General features: G+C 38.2%; 1 protein-coding gene across 1 annotated transcript in view; it reads right to left on the bottom strand.

Annotated features, from left to right (window-relative positions):
• The window catches only part of SCG2 (secretogranin II), a 47,912-nt gene extending 27,771 nt beyond the window's left edge, over positions 1 to 20,141 (bottom strand). Inside the window, exon 1 of the mRNA XM_021002896.2 lies at positions 20,041 to 20,141. The gene's annotated coding sequence lies outside the window, so the exon portion shown is untranslated. The remainder of the gene's footprint in view (positions 1 to 20,040) is intronic.
• Between the last annotated feature and the right edge of the window lie 1,428 nt (positions 20,142 to 21,569).

Below are 21,569 nucleotides of genomic sequence, written 5' to 3'. Positions count from 1 at the left end.
AACTCACAATACCACTGCCTTAGTGCATATAATGAAAAAGTGACTATATCATATTCTCATAAATTTTCATTATTTTTATAATTAGCCTGATTACACAAAAGCCAGTGATGGTACCCAGGCAGAACTCCCAATCCTCTGCTTAATACAAGTTTTGGTATTCTGAAGCACTACCCTTCAACTTTTTTTGCCTAGATTCTGCCTTTTTCCAACCACCCATTTGCCAACCAAAGCTAATCTGACCACCACCACCAATCAGGCAATATTACTTAATTAAGGATATTTGTCTACAAGCTTTAAGTAAGCTTTTCTAATTGCAGCCATTTCACATCACTGTTGTTCCCATTGATAAGTTATTTAAACACCATGAATAATGCAAAATCAGGTTTTGAATTGTTAATTGGAATGATGCTAACAGCAGTTCACAACTCTTTGACAATTAGATTGCAATGGGTACTTCCAAAAGTCTCTGAGACTCTTTCTCTCCATTCCTGCTCTCAAAACAAAATTGGGATTTCCAGTCAGTTGCCAGGGATGCAAATACATGTCTCTGAATATATCTTTTCCAGTCGTGATCTGTTTCTTCCATCTGAGGAGGAGGTTTAGGACTTTCAGTGATGAAAAAGGGACTGTATCTGTCACTCTTCAGGTCAGTCTTAGAGGGAGGAATTGCTTAACACTCCCTCGAGCCTTGATTTGCAATCCCCCAGCTCATGATGCATCATAGTGGCCTTCTCTGTCAGGATTTGTAAAAGTAAAAGATTAATACTACATTGCTTTTTGGAGAAGAGAAGGCAATGAGGAGGAATTTAGAAAACGTACCAATAGAGACAACATGGTGAAATGGGAAGAGTGCTAGACTTTGACTTAACAGAACAGAGTAATAATTCCACCTCTGCCATTTGATACCTATGGGACTTTGATCAATTCATCTGACTTAGTTTCCTTATCTGTAAAATGAGGTAGTTGATTACCTGTCAGATCTATGGAGAAGGGAAGAATTTATGACCAAACAAGAGATAAAGAACATTATGAAATGCAATATGCATGAATTTGATTACATTAAATAGAAAAGTTTGGGGGGCAGCTAGGTGTTGCAGTGCATACAGCACTGGCCCTGGATTCAGGAGGACCTGAGTTCAAATCCAGCCTCAGATCCATAACACTTACTAGCTGTGTGACCCTGGGCAAGTCACTTAATCCATTGCCTAGCCGAAGGAAGGAAGGAAGGAAGGAAGGAAGGAAGAAAGAAAGAAAGAAAAAAGAAAGAAAGAAAGAAAGAAAGAAAGAAAGAAAGAAAGAAAGAAAGAAAGAAAGAAAACTGGAAAATAGTGTTGGTGGAGTTGTGAACTGATCCACAACCATTCCAGAGAGCAATTTGGAACTGTGCCCAAAGGGCTATAAAACTGTGCATACCCTTTGACCCAGCAATACCACTTCTAGGTCTGTATCCCAAAGAGATAATAAACATGGGGAAAGACCCACATGTACAAAAATATTTATAGCAGCTCTTTTTGTGGTGGCAAAGAATTGGAAATTGAGGGGTTGCTCATCAATTGGGGAATAGCTGAACAAGTTGTGGTACGTGATTGTAATGGAATACTATTGTGCTATAAGAAATTATGAGCAAACAGACTTCAGAAAAACCTGGAAGGACTTATGTGAAATGATGCTGAGTGAAATGAGCAGAACCAGGAGAACATTGTACATAATAACACATTGTGTGATGACCAACTTTAATAGACTTAGCTCTTCTCAGCAATGCAAGGATCTAAGACAACTCCAAAAGACTCAAAATGGAAAATGTTAACCACATTCAGAGAAAGAACTTAGGAGTCTGGATGCAGATGGAAGCATACCATTTGCTCTCCTTTTCTTTTGTTGTTTTGTTTTGCTTCTTCTTTCTCGTGGTTCCTTCCAATAGTTCAAATCCGTCTTTATATCATGAGTAATGTGAAAATATGTTTAATGTGAATGTATAAATACAGCCTATATCAGATTGCATGCCATCTTGGGAAGGGGGAAAGATAGGGAGGGGGAGAAAATTTAGAACTCAAAATCTTATGTAAGTGAATGTTGAAAACTAAAAATTAATTATTTTTTTAAGAATAAGGTAGTTGAACTAAATTAGGTAATTTAGAGGTCTAAGGTCTCATCTGCTTCTTCCTTAAGATGTTGTCTATTCTGTAGCAATGCTCCAGACCTCATCTTCTTACTTCGAGGACTCCTAAGTCTTCATCATTAGCCTCAAAAATCTCATACAAGTTCCAGTTTAATATCTGCAACTTGCTATAAGACGTTACCACCAGAATGTCCCATGATCACATCAAGTTTAAGCTATCTAAAATTAAATTAAGCACCTTCTTCTTGAGACAAACTTTCCTTTCCAACTTTTCTGTCTCCATTTTTGAAAACACTCCCAAGATCATTCTCCCATTCTCCCAGTCTTGATATCTTTAAGGTATTTAGATTCCTACTTTTGCCTTGCCCATCCCTCCCTCTAATCCAATCAATCACCAAGTCCAATTTATTATTATTTAGAAATATCTCATGGATTCATACCTTCCTTTCCATTCATACTCCACACCACCACCACCATAGAATAGACCAGGCCTTCATCATCTCAAGTCTAAAATATTTCAAATATCTTATCTTCTTCAATTAGCTGATACTCTTATAAGCTACTTTCCTATCTACAATTTCTTCACCACTCCAATCATCCTGCATACCACTGCCACATTAATCTTCCTAAAACACCATTTTAATTATTTCTTCTTTCATTTCTTCAATGAGTATCACTCCCCTCCTTGGTAATAATAAGCACTGGCTCTGGTATCAGGTTTTGGTTCAGATTCCACTTCTGGTGCTTATTAAGTATGACCCAGGGCAAATCACTTAACTTCCCTAGAATTCAGTTTCTTCATCTGTAAAATGAAGGCATTGAGATAGCTGGCTTCTAAAGTCCCTTCCTTCTCTAAATCTAGAGTATTTTAAGGTTTATAGATTGCTTTCCTTCTACAACCACTTGAGGTAAAGCAATGTCATTATCATTCTCATTGTACAGATAGGGAAACTGAGCTCCAGAGGATTAAGTGACTTGCCGTGGGTCAGAACTAGTCATATTTATCCAGGTTTCCATTCATAGTTGATGATCATGATACTGGTATCATCTCTTTACTGATGATTATTAAATTCATGAACTGACTTATGGCTTTTTGCAGGAACATAAGATTATAGATCAGTAGTGATAAAAGATATTTTAGAGATCATTTATTTTGTCCAACTGCCTCATTTTACAACTCAGGAACTCAGCCTCCCAAAGTGAAATGGCTTGCCTAGAGTCATACAGGTGGTAAATATTAGAACCAAGATTCTCAGGAAAATGGTCTCAGACAAATTCTGTGTTCTTTCCTACTTGCTTTTACTCACCAATGATCACTGCAATGACATTCAAAGAAAACACAAGGGGCAGCTAGGTTGCGCAGTGGTTAGAGCACCAGCCCTGAAGTCAGGAGTATCTGAGTTCAAATCCAGTCCCAGGCCAAATACTTGACACTTAGTAGGTGTGTGACTCTGGGCAAGTCACTTAACCCCAATTGCCAAAAAACCCCAAGATTAATTAATTATCCTTTGAATTAGTCAGCTCTTAAAACTTTCAATGAAAAAGTCTTCATCATGTCATCAGAAAAAACAAACTGTTCCTCCTTAATTCAGACCATACTGGGTTTGTTAAGTTCCTATCATAAATTTCTTTAAAGCCAATCCAGTATTAAGCTAAGAATGCAAACAAAGATAATCATCATTTACCATTCAGTCAAAGAAAATTTGTCTCTGCAATTGGTCCTGACAGGCACTCCTTGGTTGGGTTGGAGCTGAATTAACATACCTAGAGATTGAGTGATGCTAGATTTATTTCTGTTCATTTTGCAACTGGGAAAATAAAAAAGTTAACAACCACAAGTCACCCATGTGGCACTTTATCAATTCTAAAAGTTCTGCAGATTAACAGTACCTAAATTATCCCATTTGTGAGGGAGCAATTGAATACAGTTCCTTTACCACTTAAGAAATACCACTCTGAATGAGATTGTTTTTCAAAAGTCAAAATGCACCTAATCCATATCATTGCCTACTAGAAAATACTTCTTCATTGGCTAGACTTGTACTCTATATTACTCAAAAGAGGATTTTTAGAGGGCACATAGAGGCTCATAAAAAGCACTAGACTAGATACAGTGGAAGATAGAATGTTTATAAGTGATTTTGAATGTTCAAAGTGCTATTCATCATAATGCTTAGCAGTGATGCACTACATTACATCCAAGGCTTTTAAGTGCTCTCCAAACACCAAATGCACCAAACATTCCAGGCTGCTGAGTAGCAAATATTATTGTCAGCCCCACTTCAAAGATGGGACAACTATAACACTGAGAAGTATTCCGAATGATGCGCCTGGAGGATAGACTCCTTGGGCCCAGGACTGTGGAGGGATGATGACAAAATAAGGTTCAGAGTCAGAGAGAATCAATGCCCTGATTTAAGTGGAATGGGATTGAAAACCTTCATGACCTTTCTATTCCATGGGTTCCTAAACTATTTGAACAGCTTAGGAAGCAACAAATAAAGGATTCTTCTGGGGTACAGCCAAGAATAGACTCCAAACTCAACTCAAAACCTCCTGTTGCTGTTTTAACCTTTAGGTAGCACCTAGAAAATATGTGAAATGTAATAGGAAGAGACTAGAAGCTCAAGTAAAGGCTAATACAAAATGGTGACTAACAGATCTGGCCAATAAAGTAAGAGTTTCTAAGCAACATGTCCATAAGGCTTATAAAGTTTATTACATTGGATCTCTTAACTAAAATTCAAAGATGCTGAATGAGTCATTCCTGTGCACAAATTCTGTAAGTGGAAGGAGATAAAATGGAAATATAGAAGAAATGCCTAAGAAGTTATTGTGATATTTGTACACTGAAATGTGTTTTTTAATGTGTATTTACAAAGAAAATTGTGCTTGTTGCATTGAGGTTTAATATGAAGCTTAAAATGAAAAAAAAAAGATGGGCAAGGCCCTCATAAAATTCAGAATTTTTAGCTTAGCAAGGCTAAGTCGTGCATCCAAATAACCAGAATATAATGTATATTGGGCTGAGATCTTTAAGATGGCTATGGGGGAAAAAATATTCAAGTTCAGAGGATAGAAGGATCACATCTGGCTATGGATAGAGAAAGGATCTGCAAAGATTCTTGAAGAAAGTGAGATGAGGGGGAAGCTAGGTGGCACAGTGGATAGAGCATGGGCCCTGGAGTCAGGAGGACCTGAGTTCAAATCTGGCCTCAGAAACATAACACTCACTAGCTGTGTGACCCTGGGCAAGTTACTTAACCCCATTGCTTAACCGAAAAAAAAAAGAAAAAGAAAAGAAGATGAGATGCATTTTGAGCATGGTGGGGGAGCATTTTGAGAGACAAGAACAGCATGAGTAAAGGAGACATAGTCCAAATGTTTGGACAGTTGAGTATGTATAGGAGAAAAGTGAGAGATGACTTTGGAAAGGTAAGTTAGAACCAAAACACTGTCAGCTTTGAAAATCAGGTAAAGAGCCTGATTCAACTTGGCAGCCAATAGAAACCTAGATATTCAAGAAGAAGGAGAAGGCAAATGATCTGCTAAGGATGATGAGGTAGAAATAGGGTGGAGATGGGGTGGGCAACAGTTAGGAAGACAGAAAAATGTGTAGGATGGCCACTAAGGGAAATTCAACAGGGAGTTAAACAAAGATGAAATAAAAATTCTTAGACATCTTTCTTGTTGCCTCTTTATCCCTCATCTTTCTCACTTCTTAAATTTCCTCTTTTTCTCCTCTCTTTTTTCTGCTTCTCACTATATCTTAGGCTGGCAATTGGCAACCCTGGGAAGAGCCAGGCAGGACAAGCTTAAGCAAGGTTTGAAATCATAACCTTTATGGTGTGCAGAAGGCTTTGTTGCAGAAGGTTTATTGCTAAACATCTGACTTGACAGATCACAAAATAAATACCTATTAAAGAGAAATTATCAGGCATGGAAAAATAGGCATATTTGTCAAAAGGAATATTTTAAAACATATCTTCATGAGCACCAGGCAGTTCTCTGCCTGCCTCCTAGCCCCTAAGCTTTGCTTCACCCAGTGCCAAAAAGGATAACTAAACCTTCATAGAGAGGTGCTGATATCAAGAGACAGCATCCCATTCATCCCATGTTTTGGGATACATTCCTCCTCTTTATACAGGTTTTATAGAGATGGGCTCAGAAGAACTCAGCTGGGATAAATTATTGCTGTGACCCAGGGCAGATTCAACGCTGTCATCCCAGGGCTCTCAGTTCCTTCCCTGCCAGGACACTGTGTGCAGCTGCTTCTTTATAACTGTGACTGTTGTCAGAGCTTGGAGCTGTCCTTTGTGTTCACTGCCCAATGGTCATTGCTACTCTCAAATTCCTCTTTTTATTTTTTTCAGATGTGGTAAAAGTGGCTGGCATTTATATGATGTTTTGAGGTTCACCAAGAGCTTTCCATATATTATCTTATTTGAGCCTTGCAATACCCCCTGAGAAGTAGACGTTATAGGTATTATTATCCCTCCTTCCCCTCCCTTTACAAATGAAGAAACTGAGTTACAGAGAAATGAAGTAACAAGCCCCTGGTCACATTGCTAGCAGTATCAGAGGCACAATGCTAAGCCACATCTTCTGAACTCCAAGGACAGCACTCTAGTCATTTATACTACAAAGCCACCCATAAAATTATTATATGAAATTTTCCAATCATCAAGTACTTTTATGAAGTGGGTATTATGTGCCAGGCACTTTGCTACACACTAGGGGATTTAAAGATCAAAATGAAAATAGCTCCTACCCTCAAAGAACTTACAGTCTATCATGGGAATGAGCACATGCACACATATACAAGTAAATTGTGTGTGTGTGTCTATATATATATATATATATATATAGACACACACACATATACACACATATATATACACACATACACACATATATAAATGTAAAATATACGTACATATATGTATCTCATGTGTGTGTGTGTGTGTGTGTGTGTGTGTGTGTGTGTGTGTGTGCGTGTGTGTGTGCCCGCATGTAGTAAGCAAGCACTCACATGGTGGTCGGAAGAAGCAGTATAAAGGAACTCTCGGGGTCTCTCTGAAGAACTTTAGTATCAATTGTGATGGGAGATGCTAATACAGGACTGCCTACCATGGCATGCCCACATTAAAGAAGGTGCTCTATACTCCATGAGTGAAGCAGAATCACAGTAGCACAACGAAAACGTGTAAATCCAGAGACACTTCCATTCCAAATGTTCTAATGGCCTACTTGTACCTGACCTGTGGTAGAGCCTTCTGAACTCATATTGGACTGATAAGCCACAGCTGAACACACTGTACCCTGACCTCATTATCATGATGTCATTGGTTCTGTTTGAAAATGAAAGATGACCCAGATAAAGTAATTCCAGGAGGAATTAGTAGTTAGGGGAATCAGAAAAGGCTTTATGTAGGAGGTGGAATTGAAGCTGACCATTGCAAGGGAACTTGGAATCTAAGAGATGGAGGTGAAACTGCCTTCCAAGTTGGAGTAGGGGGAGGAAGAGGCAGCTTAGGCAAAGGATCAGAACTGGGAGATGGATGTGGGATAAAAAGAACAGCCAGTAGGCAAGTTTGGTAGTAGTATCAAGAGCATGAAGGGAAATAATATGTAATAGGCCTGAAAAGGTAAGTTAGACTCCAATTTTTAAAGGCTTATATTTATCCTAGAGACAATAGGGAATCATGGGAGTTATTTGAGCAGGGGCATGACCTGGTCAAACCTGTACTTTACGAATATCACTTTGGCAGCTCTGAGGAGATAGATTGTAGAGGATCAGGATGGCATAGGATAATCATAGGATCATAGATATAGAGCAGGAAAGGAAATCGGAGGCTCAAGAATGGCAGGAAGATCTGTTGAGCCAGGACAATCAGCTGGTTGCTTGCTGCTTAGCTGAGGGTCTTATCTGGCTACAAAGTGGACCATGGACTGATAAAGTCATAAAGCTTCTGTCAACCATAATTGACTAGTGGTGGTATCCTCTATTCTACTAAAGGTGGTAAGACCAGGCTTAATTCTGCGGCTTAGTTCCCTTCCTAACTTTCCCTTCCATGAAAATTAGATGACTTGCCTTTCACCCTTTCATAAAAATGAAGGTTCACTGGTGTTCCTCCAGTCCCTGTGCCCCAAGGAGTTTAGGGGTACCAAAGTTTTAAAGACATCAGTAATGTCTTTAAAAGCACGTTCACATAGCCCATGAGCAAAATGTCGTAAGGCATTCATGACTGTCAATTTGATAAACCACCTACTGTGTGCTACATGCTAAATGAGGCCAAAGTCAGATGTGTTTTAGAGGTCAGTTCTTGATGCAAAGAGAAAAACGCGGAGTACTATCACCCATTGCAGAAGTTCACAGCAGTCTGTTACCCATGAAGCTATGTGGCCACAGTGCAGAGCATTAAAGGATGAAATTTCTGACTGGAAATAAAAAGAATGCTGGGGTCTGTCATCAGGAGGACCCTGAGATAGGTGCTATTACAGCAGGTATGTAACTGCAACCAGAGCGCCAAGTATTGTCAGAGATCACACAAGTTTGGGGACTCCATGGAGATAGAGAATGAGAGAAAGGTTACATCAGATACCAGCTAGTGACAGCAACACTCTGGGCCAAAGACTCCGGACCTCCCCATTCCAAACCCATGTGTTCTAGAGGAGGTTGTTTCCTAACCTACTCTGAGAGAGATGGTATTGTTCTTGCTCAAGAATATGAAAAAAAGGGCAGCTAGGTGGCACAGTAGATAGAGCACCAGCCCTGGAGTCAGGAAGATCTGAGTTCAAATCTGGCCTCAGACACCTCATACTTCCTAGCTGTGTGACTCTGGGCAAGTCACTTAACCCCAATTGCCTCAATAAAAAATAAAAAGTATGAAAAAATGTTTCCCTATTACTTTTATAAGAGTGGGGAAAGAGTTGCATCCTCACTCCATTCTGGGCCTGATACTTCAACTATGTAAAAACACGTCTTGATCAATCAAAAAACCTTGGACTAAGTGTGAAAAGTCTTTTAAAATCAATGGAAGAAATAAAATGATGACAGACAGGAAGTCTGTTTCAATAATCTGGGAAGCTTAGTAATAGCCCCCAGGGGTTGTCTATAAATTATCACGGTGAGTTGAGAAAGAAGAGAGACAGCAGGAAGGACTTTATGTTCCTCATATACTAAGTTGAAATTCAGAAAGCATTTTCCTACAGAAATGTTTCTCAAATAGATTGCAGATTTAGAGCTGGAAGGATGCAGTCATCTAAGGTCTTGAGGTCATCTAACCTAAACTCCTTAACTTATAAATGAAGAAAATTTGTGACCCAGAAAGGTTAAGGGACTTGTCCAAGGTCACAAAGCTAATAAGTAGCAGAACTAGAATTTGAACCCACATCCTTTGACTCTAAATCCAAGACTATTCCCCTTGTACCATGCTGATTCATGGTTTAGGTTTGTTACATGTTACCCCCATTCAAAAATCTTCAGTGGTTCCATATTGCCTTTAAGACAAAACACAAAATTCTCAATCTAACATTTAAAGCTTTCCACAGTGTTTTTATTGTTGAGCTCAGTCGTGTCCGACTGTACATGACCCCATTTGGGGTTTTCTTGGCAAGGGTACTAGAGTGATTTACCATTTCCTTCTCCAGCCCATTTTACAATTGAAGAATTAAGGCAAACAGGGTTATGTGACTTATCAGGTTTACACAGCTAGTAAGTGTCCGAGGCCAGATTTGGACTCATGAAGACGAGTCTTCCTGATTTCAAGCCCAAAGCTCTATTCATTGTGCCACCACCTAATTTTCCCGTCATTCCAAATATAACTTTCCTTCAAGTACTCTTCATTCTAGCTCACGTGACCTGCCAGCACTTTCATATACACATGATTTCTTCTCCCACCTGTACTTTTGCCCACTTGTCTGAATTGTACTCTCTTCGTTTCCACCTTGTAGAGTCCCTAGAACACATCAAAATTCAGTTGAGGTGACACCTCTTCCAGGAGACCTTTCATAATACCTCCAATTATTAGTGTATTCTCTGTCTTGCTATTACTTTGCATTACTTACTCATGTACATGTTATATCCTGTCAGTAAAATATAAGCTTCTTGCCAGCAAGAACTGTTTTTATTTTTTGTCTTTATACCCTCATCCAACACAGTGCCCAACATATAGTGTTTCAAATGTTTATTGAATCTGGATTGTATTGTAATGGAATGGAATTGTTGGTTAGGATCTATGATTAGTATACTTCCATTAGTTATGGGTTAAATTATGGATTAAATAGACTCCTGCTGGCAGTACTGGGAACCCAAGCACCATATATAACATTGTTTCCATGGGAAAATGCATTCCCAATTTTAACAAGTGACTTAAAAAATGAACTGTTGGAATTCAACCAGTTTGTAACTTGGGAACTATTTGCATTGTTAACCGTGCATAATGACTAATTACCCCCATTGCTTGAGAATAGGATGTATAAAATTATTTTATTCATTTTACGTTCTAAATAGAGATCCTTTTAATTAGAAAATGGTGCCTTGTGCTTTCTTCATAATCTATGATTTATTCACCATTTATTGATTAGGAGAAAAAAAATAATGGTTCCATGGTTTGTTTCCTAAGTCAGTGACCGTTATGTCCCCATAGCTTTTAAAAGGTCAGTTCAAGATGTGTCCAGTGAAAGAAATTAGGTGAAATGGCATACTCTGTCCATTTCAACTGCAGCATTCTGTTCGTAGGTTGAAATTCTATGTATGTCTACTAAAATATATTGATGTCACAAACTAGGTTACCTCTACATGATTGCAATAGATAAAATAGACTTTGGAGGAGGGCTAGCTTAGGAACTCAACCACCATGCATGACATTCCCAGGTACTTCCTGGGTTCCAGCTGTTGCGTTTGACTTGGCTATTTGTCCTCATATTGAAGATGTCCCCATGACAAGATATGAATTCTTTGGTTTATCCTAAGCACTTGTTGCCCCATTGATCCCACATTCATAAGAAGATCAATGATTGGTTCATATCCAGTTCATACACTAGAGCTATACTCTTGGGCCTAGCTTTGGTCTTTAAGATGGAGAGACACAAGGATGGAGAGGAGGGGCTTACACAGAGACTTAGACTGTTCTCTAGAGGCAGTACTGGTATTAACATGAGCCCTGTAACTGTGTCATAAACAGCTAGGTATTGATGGAGCAGGGAAGTGTTCTACTCCTGCTGGCCCAAGCAGGAACCTACAGGAACTTCAGTTGCGCTGAAGTGGCAGGGCTAGACTGATGAGGGAATTGCTAGAATACCAGAGGATAGCCTAGAATAAGCAATTTCTAAACCAAATAGGAACTAGAGCAGAGAATCAGCAAGAGACAGAACAATGATGTAAAAAAGCAAGCCTTTCACTATGAGTTGTCCAGGGGAGGAAGACAGACCACTAGCCCAGAATGCTATCCCCTTAGGTGGGTCCCATCACAGTAGACTACCTGGAGGATGGTTCTGGGAGATGGTGCTTATTAGAACGATGTCTTCAGGGCACTAAGTGGCACCGTGGGTAGAGTACCAGCCCTGGAGTCAGGAGGACCTGAGTTCAAATCTGACCTCAGACACTTGACATTTACTAGCTGTGTGACCCTGGGCAAGTCACTTAACCACATTGTCTAGCCAAAAGAAAAATGTCTCCCAGGCAACGTATATGAGGCCAAATATCTTTCCAAATATCTCTCAGTAGTTTTGAAAGTCAAGGTCCAGGGACATCCAGGTCATGTAAAAAGCAAGAAGAAGTACTGGACATTTTCTCTGATCTGCTTATAGTCTTAAATTTCTCCAAAACAGAAGTTACAATAAAGATAAAGAAACTTCATCTGTCTCCATGATTTGGCACACTTGGAGTCCAAAAGCAGTGCTGTGGAGATCCTAGTTCCAGGCTATGGAAGTCTGCTACCCAGGACAGATAGCCAGCAATCCTTTGCAGCATTATAGACTATAGAAGCTCTCTGGGAAACACAGTCAGCCACAATGGGCAGCGTTCTGTGCTGCAAAAAGCCTTTGCAGGAGAGACAGAAACAGAGAGAGAGGAGCAAGAAACATGCCTAAGCTTCAAGCAGAGCTCAAGACCATATCTCACTCTTACCCCTTCCCAGAGCCTCAGAGATCCAAATAAAAACTGACTTAATAATGCCAGTGAGGCATCTCTCTGAACTGAGGAGCAGAGGGAGCCCAACAGGTTATAAAGTGTGTGTCTGAGGTGCAGGGGTTTTGTGGTACAACACTAAGCCTGAGGAGAATCCAGTTGGCCACTTCTGTCCACTCAAAAGTCACTTGGGGAAAAGACGTAGGCTGGTGTACTCTGAATTAATGAATGTGGGAGAAAGCTAAGATGCTTTGAGATTCAGTTCCCAAAGAAACAGCTATCTGAGGGGAGGGAGTCAGTGAGTCAGAAAGTGAACAACAGGGGAAAATAAAGGGGGAAAAAGGGAGAGACTGAAATTACCAAAGATCTCAAGAAGAAGAAAACTCAAAGAATGTAAATATAAACGGATACATCAACAGGGAAATGTTAACAGCAAAAAGAAATATGGGCTCCTGATCTATTAAATGAGTTCTGGCATCTATGGAAAAAATACTGCAAAACAAAGAGAAATGATGTAACATTTGATGAGAGAGAAGACCTTGTAGATTTTGAGAACAAGGAAACATAAAACTTTTAAACCGCAATTCCTCAGTGGTTTAAAAGAGAAATGAGAACTATGAGCACAGAATTTGTACCCTGCAGAGCAACAAGTAATGGGAAAAACAGAAAATTAAGATCCAGATTTGTTCCTTTACAAATTGTCTCTGCTCCTTGCAGATCCTCAGGTCCCCCTTGTTCCAGGAATTGGTCCAGGAACTACTCTGTCACTCCATCACTACTGCTGTGCAGCTATTGGCTCAAATTGTCAGTTTTGGTCCAGAAATTCTTCCCTATTCAATGTCTGCCATCTCTAGGGTCAATTGCTTTCTAGAGGAGCTATGTGTATGTATGAGTCTCCCTCCAGGGAACTGAGTCCAAGTCACTGTACTCCATCTCTCTTCCTTCTTCCCTCTCCCCTCTTCTCTCATTCTCTATGTCTCTGTCTCTGTCTCTCTCTGTCTCTCTTTGTCTCTCTCTCTCTTTCTCTGTCTGTCTCTCTGTTTCTCTCTTTCCCTCTCTCTCCCCATGTGTCTGTCTCTATGTCTCTATCTCTGTCTGTCTGTGTGTCTGTCTGTCTCTCCATCATCTCCAATTGTTTTTATGCCTCTCCTTTTGTGTTTGCTTTTAAAGGCCAGTCCCAAGGGTACAAGCATGTGAACTCATGAAACAACTTCCTTCTAAGGTAGCCTATTTCCCTATTGGACAATTCTGATTTTAGGAAGTCTTCCCTGTTTGATATAGAGGGAAATCTATAGGGAGAGAAATAGACTTCTCTGAAATTTCTACCCAACGCTCCTAGTTCTCCCTTCTGGGACCAAAGGGAGCAAGTCAAATCTGTCTTCCACAGAGGAGCTGTCAAGACACTTGATGAAATGCTTTGTGGTGGCAAAGAACTGGACATTGCAGAGATGCCCATCAATTGGGGAATGGCTGGACAAGTGGTGGTGTATGGTTGTGATGAAATACTACTGTGCTATAAGAAATGATGAGCTCAATGATCTTAGAAAAGCATGAAAAGACTCACACAAAAAGATGAAGAGAGAAGTGACCAGAACCAAGAAAACATTGTATACAGTAACAGCAATGTTGTTTTAAGAATGATTTTTAGGGACAGCTAGGTGGCACAGTGGATAGAGCACTGGCCCTGAAGTCAGGAAGACCTGAGTTCAAATCCGGACTCAGACCAAACACTCGACACTTACTAGCTGTGTGACCCTGGGCAAGTCACTTAACCCCAATTGCCTTTAAAAAAAAAAAAAGAATGATTTTTAGGGACTGTCTTTTTTACTATTATAAACATACAAATTAAAAATAAGAAACATGTAAAGAAAGATGCCATCTGCATCCAGAGAAAAAACTGATAAATAGAAGTATGTATAGAATAATTTTACATATATATGTATGTCAATATATACTTATTTGTGTCTAATGGTAGCCATCAGAGGAGGAGGGAGAGAAAAAGGAAAAAGAAAGAAATTTACATGATAACTTTGTTGTATATGTGTACATGATATTTTCAGTTTCATATGCATTTTTATTCATTGTACTGTGTTATAGGAATGCTTATTTTGTTCCATGAATTAAAAATAAAATTTAAAAAAGAAAGAAACACTTGAAGATAGCTAGCATGCCCTACCCCTTAAGTTTGTTTTTATCTGTTGTCTGAGAACCAGTATTCCAAAATTCAGAGGATATTACCACCAAATTGACCAAAGGGTAATGCATTTTTCAGGCATAGCAACTCTCAAAAATGGTCTACTAAGTTGCAGAAAGATGACAGTCAGTATAAGGAATATTACCCAGATAAAATCACATCTATTTGAAATATTAAAGTCAGTTTCATACAAATTTAGGGTTTCTATCAAAAGTAAACATATACATATATGAATATATACATATACTTAGAAAAATACCAGGCATAAGTTATTTTTCTCATCACTGCAGAATGTGAACTGTATTTGTCAAGGACACCCCACCAGACACATAACAGTCAATAGTTATCAGGAAAGTAAGTAGCTAAATACAAATTAAACAATTTTCTCCAAAGAACTGAATTTAGACTGTCTCATCAGACAGATGAAAGAGCATACATCACTCTCAAGGTCTACAGTGTTACCAGTTCTGCTGTTTTCATTATGATCTGTTTGAAAAAAAAAAAAGACCCATTATATGAACAGGTAGGCATCATTCTTACTTAGACATTAAAGGTCAGCTTTTACACTCAGCTTTACATGGCAACGACATATTCTGTTTATGGTATTTCATATTTTCAAAGGTCTAGTATCAAGAGAATATTGCCTCAGCTCTGACGTAAGTGAAATGATAGAAATAGCCAGCAAGATCATTAGTGATCTAACTCCTACCAACATGCCTCTTCAGCAAAGTACTTTCTTTTCACAGAGATTTCCAGACAGGAGCTAAGTCTAAATTTACATGGACAAGGAGGAAACTGAATCAATCAATTCATAACAAACAAGGGTTTGTTAACTGGTCAATCAGTTCACTATTGAAGGAATCATAAAATTTTAGAGTTAGAAAAGTTCTTAAAGGTCATCTGGTCACTAGCTCAACTCACTTATTTTTATAGATGAGTTAAATGATTCCTGGAGAAATTAACATGCTGCAACTTAGTGACAGATCAGGCTCTTTTTACCAAACCAGTGTTTCTCAACTCTTGGTAAAAAGAATGGTATTCTATAGAGTGGTCCAAAGATTTTGTGAAAAAAAAGGTGAAACATTAGACAAATGTACATAACAAATCGGCCCATCTCACTACCTCAACCAGTTGGTTCTGAATAGAGAACCATCAGCAATTGGCTTAAGCCACGTTACCAAAAATCTGGTTTCTTATCAGTCTAGAGCAGAAATTATTAATATTATTATTACTAATATTATTAATAATTGCACCTACTTTGCAAAGTTGCTGTAAGGATCAAAAGAGATAGTATTTATAAAGTGCTTTACAAACCTTAAAGTGCCATATAAATGCTATTTTTAATGATTATTATTCATAAGACCCCTTTGGCAGTCTAATGGAACCCATAGACATCTTCTAAAAAGAATGTCTTGAATAAAATTAAATACACAGGATTACAAAGGAAACCAATTATGTTGAAATGCAACTATCCAAATATGTTTTTTTTAAGCTCACAAAACCCAGATTAAGAAAACTTGGGCTAGACTCAATTGCTTAATTCATCCACTTCACATACTTATACAAACTTAGGCTAGCCTGTCTTGGAAATCGTGGGTGGGGGTGTGTGTGTGCACATGCCACACACACATACAAGTAGTCCTGAGTTATTTTTTTGGCCAACATTTGTTATGGATATTTTGATACCTCCAAATATCTACAATTTCATTAATGTAATTAATTAATTTGCTCCCTCCATTCATTCAGATGGAGACCTTTTCCTCTTTGATTGATTGTGTCATGAATAGCTCTGACTAAAATAAAAAATCTTCCCTTGATGTCCCTCCAACTTTTGGTGATGAACTTGCCCACACTTAGCTCAGATGGCCCTTGGACAACAGTCCATTATTGGTCTCAAGCTCAAAGCTTTTCAAATTTAGTAGAACCTGCTAGAGTTTGAATGGCATCAACAGAACTTTGAATATAGTCTGGAGTCACCACTAGGACTCCAAGAGACACCAAAGTAGGATGATTGGTAAATGATTGGTAAAATTAGGAAATTCAAAGATGAGAGAGTAAAAGTGTTATTACAAAACCAAGGCTCTGATGAAAAAAAAAATTTTAATTTTGCTCAAGACCCAAATCCTAAATACATAAGAAACACAATTAGTTAAACTTTTAAATTAGTTAAACTCCAAAGTTAACTTCTAGCACCCGAGATGCACAGTGTGTAAAGTATTATTTTTTTAATAGTCCTATGGATTCCTGTGGGGAGGGAGGGATGCAAAAACATTTTTAAATTGAACAGCAAACTTGACTTTTTGCTTTGTTTTTGATAATTAAAAAATGACAAACTGAAAAATTCCTTCCCAAATACTGGTACACATAAGAAAAGGAGAGAGTGAAAACTGTCCCTCAGCATCTTAGATACTAAAGTCTTTGTTTAAAGTTACAGATTGTAAGCCGAAGGTCATCTGAGCTCAATCCCTTCCATCTGCAGTTGAGAAAGCTAAGGCCCAGAACAGTTAAGTCACTTGACCAAAGTCACAGAGATTGATAAATAAATAAATAAAAAATAAGGACTCAAACTAAATTCTCTAATTTTAAAGCTAGTCTTCTACCATCTCACAGGGTCTTTTTTTAAGCTTGTCAAGAAAATTCCCTTCAAAATAAACATAAAAGCTAAAATTTTGTTTCAAAAGGTAGCATCTAGCCATTGCTATTGGCTAATGCATATGTATGTAGATATAGTATCTACATATATATGTCTGTACATAACTAACATGAGGCCTTGCACACAATAGACAATCAATACATGTTAAAATGAAAATTTGATTGTAAGAATGCCATAGACTTACAATTTCTTTAAAACATTAATGGAGTATATCCTTTTTGTGGGTAGAATTTTGTTGTTTTATACATAGAAAAATCCCATACTCTGAAACAAAATGATCCCCAGGCCCATCTGCTTCACCCTGACCTTGCATTTAACAGGATCATAGAACAAGGGGTCAAGAGACTGTAAAAAGGGAAGTATTAATATTACATTTCCTTCCATAAAGACTTGGACACTATAGCAGAACAGTACAAGAAAATTATTCTGCTATATGACATAGAGGCAAATCTTCCAACGTCAAGGCATTCCATTAATGCCAAAACCTTCTGGACAAGATACTGTGCACATATAAATATGTAGATATGAGTAAGGGGAAGTCATGGTAGACAGTTACAAATGAGAATCATTTACCAAAAAAAAAAAAAGTGAGCAATCATATCCATTATGAGAAGAGTGACATAGTGGATAGAAGGTTGGCCTCAGAGTCAGGAGGACCTGGGTTCAAGTCCTGCCTCTGATTGTGACCTACACAAGTCACTTAAACTCTCAGTACCCCAGGCAACTCTCTAATACCCTATGGTACATCTCAGTAGTTACTCTACATTGGTGGAGGGAATTTCCTTACTTGAAGGCCCCCTGCTCTGATGAAATCACAGGTCTAACCAAAAAATAATCATCATCATCAATATCATCATATCCAACAATTGCTCCCAATTGTAAACCAGTTGTTGATAAATAAATACATGCTTCTTCATAAAGTAAGTTTGTGATATAAGTAGCTCTAGAATCAAGTGCCAAGTCTTGCCAATTCTATTCTCACAAGTGAGTTAATATTTGTAGATATATTTTAAACCAAAACACCATGTAAATGCTAGTTGTTATTATTATTATTGTTATCATAATCATCATCATTGTCTCCATTTTATAGTTGCAGAAACTGAGGCTCCAGAAGTTGTGACAACTAGCATGAGCAAATAAGAGGCAAAACTGCCTATTTTAAGGAAGGGAAATCAAGTAATGCCAACCACAAAGGCAACATAGTACATTGGGTAAAGGGCTGATGGTATAGAGGGTTAGAGAAGTCAGAAAGGACCTGGCCAAGTTATTTGACATTTCAATGTTCCAGACAACTTCCTCACTGGGAATTTCCTCAATTGATGAAATCACAAGCATAAGTTAAAAAAAAAAATCCTATCCTCCCCTCAGTCTTCTCCATTCCAAAACAAGCCCAGTTCCTCAATTAGCTCTCACTTGTTAAAATTTTTCAAGGCTCATGGAGATTGTCTGTGAAGAGTGGGGTCAATGCATCCTCGGTCTAGCTATTCACAGAATAGTATAGATAGGTTTCAGTAGATCCAAATAACTGATTTTGACACTTAAATCATTTCAGCTACATAAAACAAAACCTTCCTTAATTGGAATACTCAAAAAATGAAGTATTCTGGCTAATAGTATTTCTGGTTATCTTACAGTTAACCAAAATGCACCTCTTCAAAATGTCTAAGATGAAAGTGCTTACTTTCCTGATTTAATAAGTATAGTATCCTTGCATTGTCCTTTAATAATTCAGGATCTGATAACTTTAAGGTCTTCATGCTGAACCTCTATTTCCATGTTTTAATTTTATATGTAGGAAATTCAGGTGTAAGAGACGCAATTGAATGTATACAGAACCTAGGACTGGCCCCACAAGTGTTGAAGAATGGAGTTGGGGAGGAAATCTGATGAAAGGTTTTGATCAGTTTTGTTCCACCTAATTGGGGTTTTACTATACATGAAGTATAGGAAATAAGAAAGAAGACTGGGCTAGAACTCAGAAGACCTGGGTTCTAGACTATGCATTGTTATTACTTTGCTCTGAGACTTCAGGTAAGTCGCTTGACATCTCTAGGTCTCAGTTTCTTCATCTGTCAAATGAAAGGTTAGGATTTAGGTCTCTAAAGTCCCTTATGGCTCTAACAAATTATTCTAAATCATGTTTCTTCACCTAACAATGTTTGGAAGCACGTGAAGAACAAAACTAAGCACCTAACAAAGAACTGAGAAGAACCCTAAGAAATAAGACATCCTTTTCTGTGCATCTATAATGGCTTATCTCCCTATTGCAGCTTCCATGATAAGCTGGTTTTGGCTTCGGGATCCCATGCCTGTCCTCTTAATAAATGTCCCTGGTGTTCTTCTCTTATCAGTGGTCATTGATTTCCTTTGGCTTCCTACAGCAGCAGATTTCTGGAGTGCAGAAATCAAGAGTTAATGGTGTTACTTCTCCCATTTTGTAAGATTCCATCCCATTTTCAAAGTATAACCTAAATCTTCAAGCTTTCTAATTTAAGAATATTTCTACCAAGCAAGGATGAGGCTGAAGTGAAGAACAGACCTGTCACTTGTTTTTTTTAAAGGAGCTTTATCTCTCTAACCACTTAGCAGACTATGAAATCACTGAAGCATTACATCACTCTCAACCCCAAATCCTTAACATTTCTTAATGAAAATAAGGGAGAAATAATTCTAGTCAGAGAAACACTTTCTGCTAAAAAAAAAAAAAATGAGCTGTCTTCTTGGGATTTTTTTGTTTGTTTTCTTAAAGGAAAAAATTAAAAACATGAAAAAGTGAGGCTTAATACCAAATGACCCAACTTCATTCAATCAAAGTAGAATTCCACAGCCTATCCATCCAGTGAGTATGGACACTCTCTTCAGACTCTGATTTCTTAATAGATTTCTCCAGTCTCTATAATTCTGGGAGTTCTTAGGGAAATTTAGATAAAGATTCCACCTACCCCCACCTCAGGCCTGAACCTCCAGCCGCCAATGGGCTTAATCAATAGCATAGCTTCCGCAGGTCTCCATAGCTTCTAAAGGAAGGAAAAGTGTTGTGATGATTGCAATGTCTCCCAAGTAAGCTAGGTTAGGTTTTTTCCTTAAAAGGTAACAAAGTTGTTCTGAAGACTTGGTTGGCTCAGGTCACTAAGGCTTGCGGTTATTGGCATAGCTTCCTGGGGGGCCTAAGTACAAAAGCTAGCCCATGAGGAAGCAGAGGGTACTCTCAGAGTTCAGTCTTCTCTATCCCACTGGCATTGCCAACACTCAGGCTGGAAAACTTGTCTGGATCATAGCCATATCCTTACTGAATATCTTTTTCATGTTATAGCTAAGAAAGCCTTCTTTTGTTAATTTTTAGTATCTCATTCCATTCCAATTACAAATCTGAAACACCAGACAGGCCTGAATCAAGCCCAGCCCAAAACAAGTCCTTAAAAGTAAAGACAAGATGAATCTCTCCTTGAACCCTAATGAAGTAGTAGCAAATTCCCACTGAAGGCTGACCTTAGGTTATGTCATAAAGTATGGCCCCTGGTCTTCTCTCTCTCTCCTTAGAATTCTATTTTTCTTTCGTTGTCCTCCTTCCTCCTCAGGGATCCTATGCTGCTCAGTAACCCAAGCTCCTAACTTTTCCCCTCTTTGTCATTAATATTTAGTTCTTCCTTTAATTCACCTAATCCAGAGGACTATTGCAAGCTAAAGAATTAGTGCCTCATACCACTGTTTAATCTATTGACTTTCTCAGACAAAACACCAAAGACCTCTTAACAAGCAAATGTTTACCCAAAGAAGCAAGATTGAAAATTCTAGCTTCTTGGCCAGACTATTGGAAGAGATACTTGGGAGATAAATAGGGATAGATATGAAGCACTGCTTTCCATATGCCTCAAATTATTTTATACTACAATGAACTTTTTTTGCTTTTTAATAGATTTTATCAATATATTTTATTTTTACATTGCTCAGATTTTCCCCAGAGACCCATCCCTCATAACAAAGAATAAAAAGGGAAAATTGGAAGAAGAGAAAGAAGAGAAGGGGGGAAAGGGAGCAAAACTGGCCAATATTGAAAAAATCTGACATATGTAATGTTCCACACCTGGTACCCCCAGGATGATGTTTTTAGATCTTCTTTAGGATTGTTCTTTGTGAATTTTCAGCATTCATTTTGGATTGTCTGGGGTTCATTGTCCTTTCCATTTACATTATTATAGTCATCTTGGATGCAGTTTTCCTGGCTGTGCTTACTTCACTTTGCATCAGTTCATCTAAGTCTTTCCATGTTTCTCTGTATTCATCGTGCTTGTTGTCGCACAATAAATAATGCATTACATGCAGGGAGTGTGCTGGCAAATATTTAGCTGGCTCTCTAGGAGCAAAAATGCATTCCTGGCACACTTTTCAGTTTAATCTTCATTATTATAATTTTCTCATGTTTTTAAGTCAAGACAATAACAAAACAATAAATCAAGCCCTGAGTTGTAGT

The sequence above is a fragment of the Phascolarctos cinereus genome, unplaced genomic scaffold (genome assembly GCF_003287225.1).
Source record: "Phascolarctos cinereus isolate Bilbo 61053 unplaced genomic scaffold, phaCin_HiC Scaffold_7;HRSCAF=346, whole genome shotgun sequence".
In the NCBI taxonomy this organism is placed as follows: Eukaryota; Metazoa; Chordata; class Mammalia; order Diprotodontia; family Phascolarctidae; genus Phascolarctos; species Phascolarctos cinereus.
The sequence above is the reverse complement of the archived record's forward strand: the minus strand, read 5'-3'. Positions and strand labels throughout refer to the sequence as shown.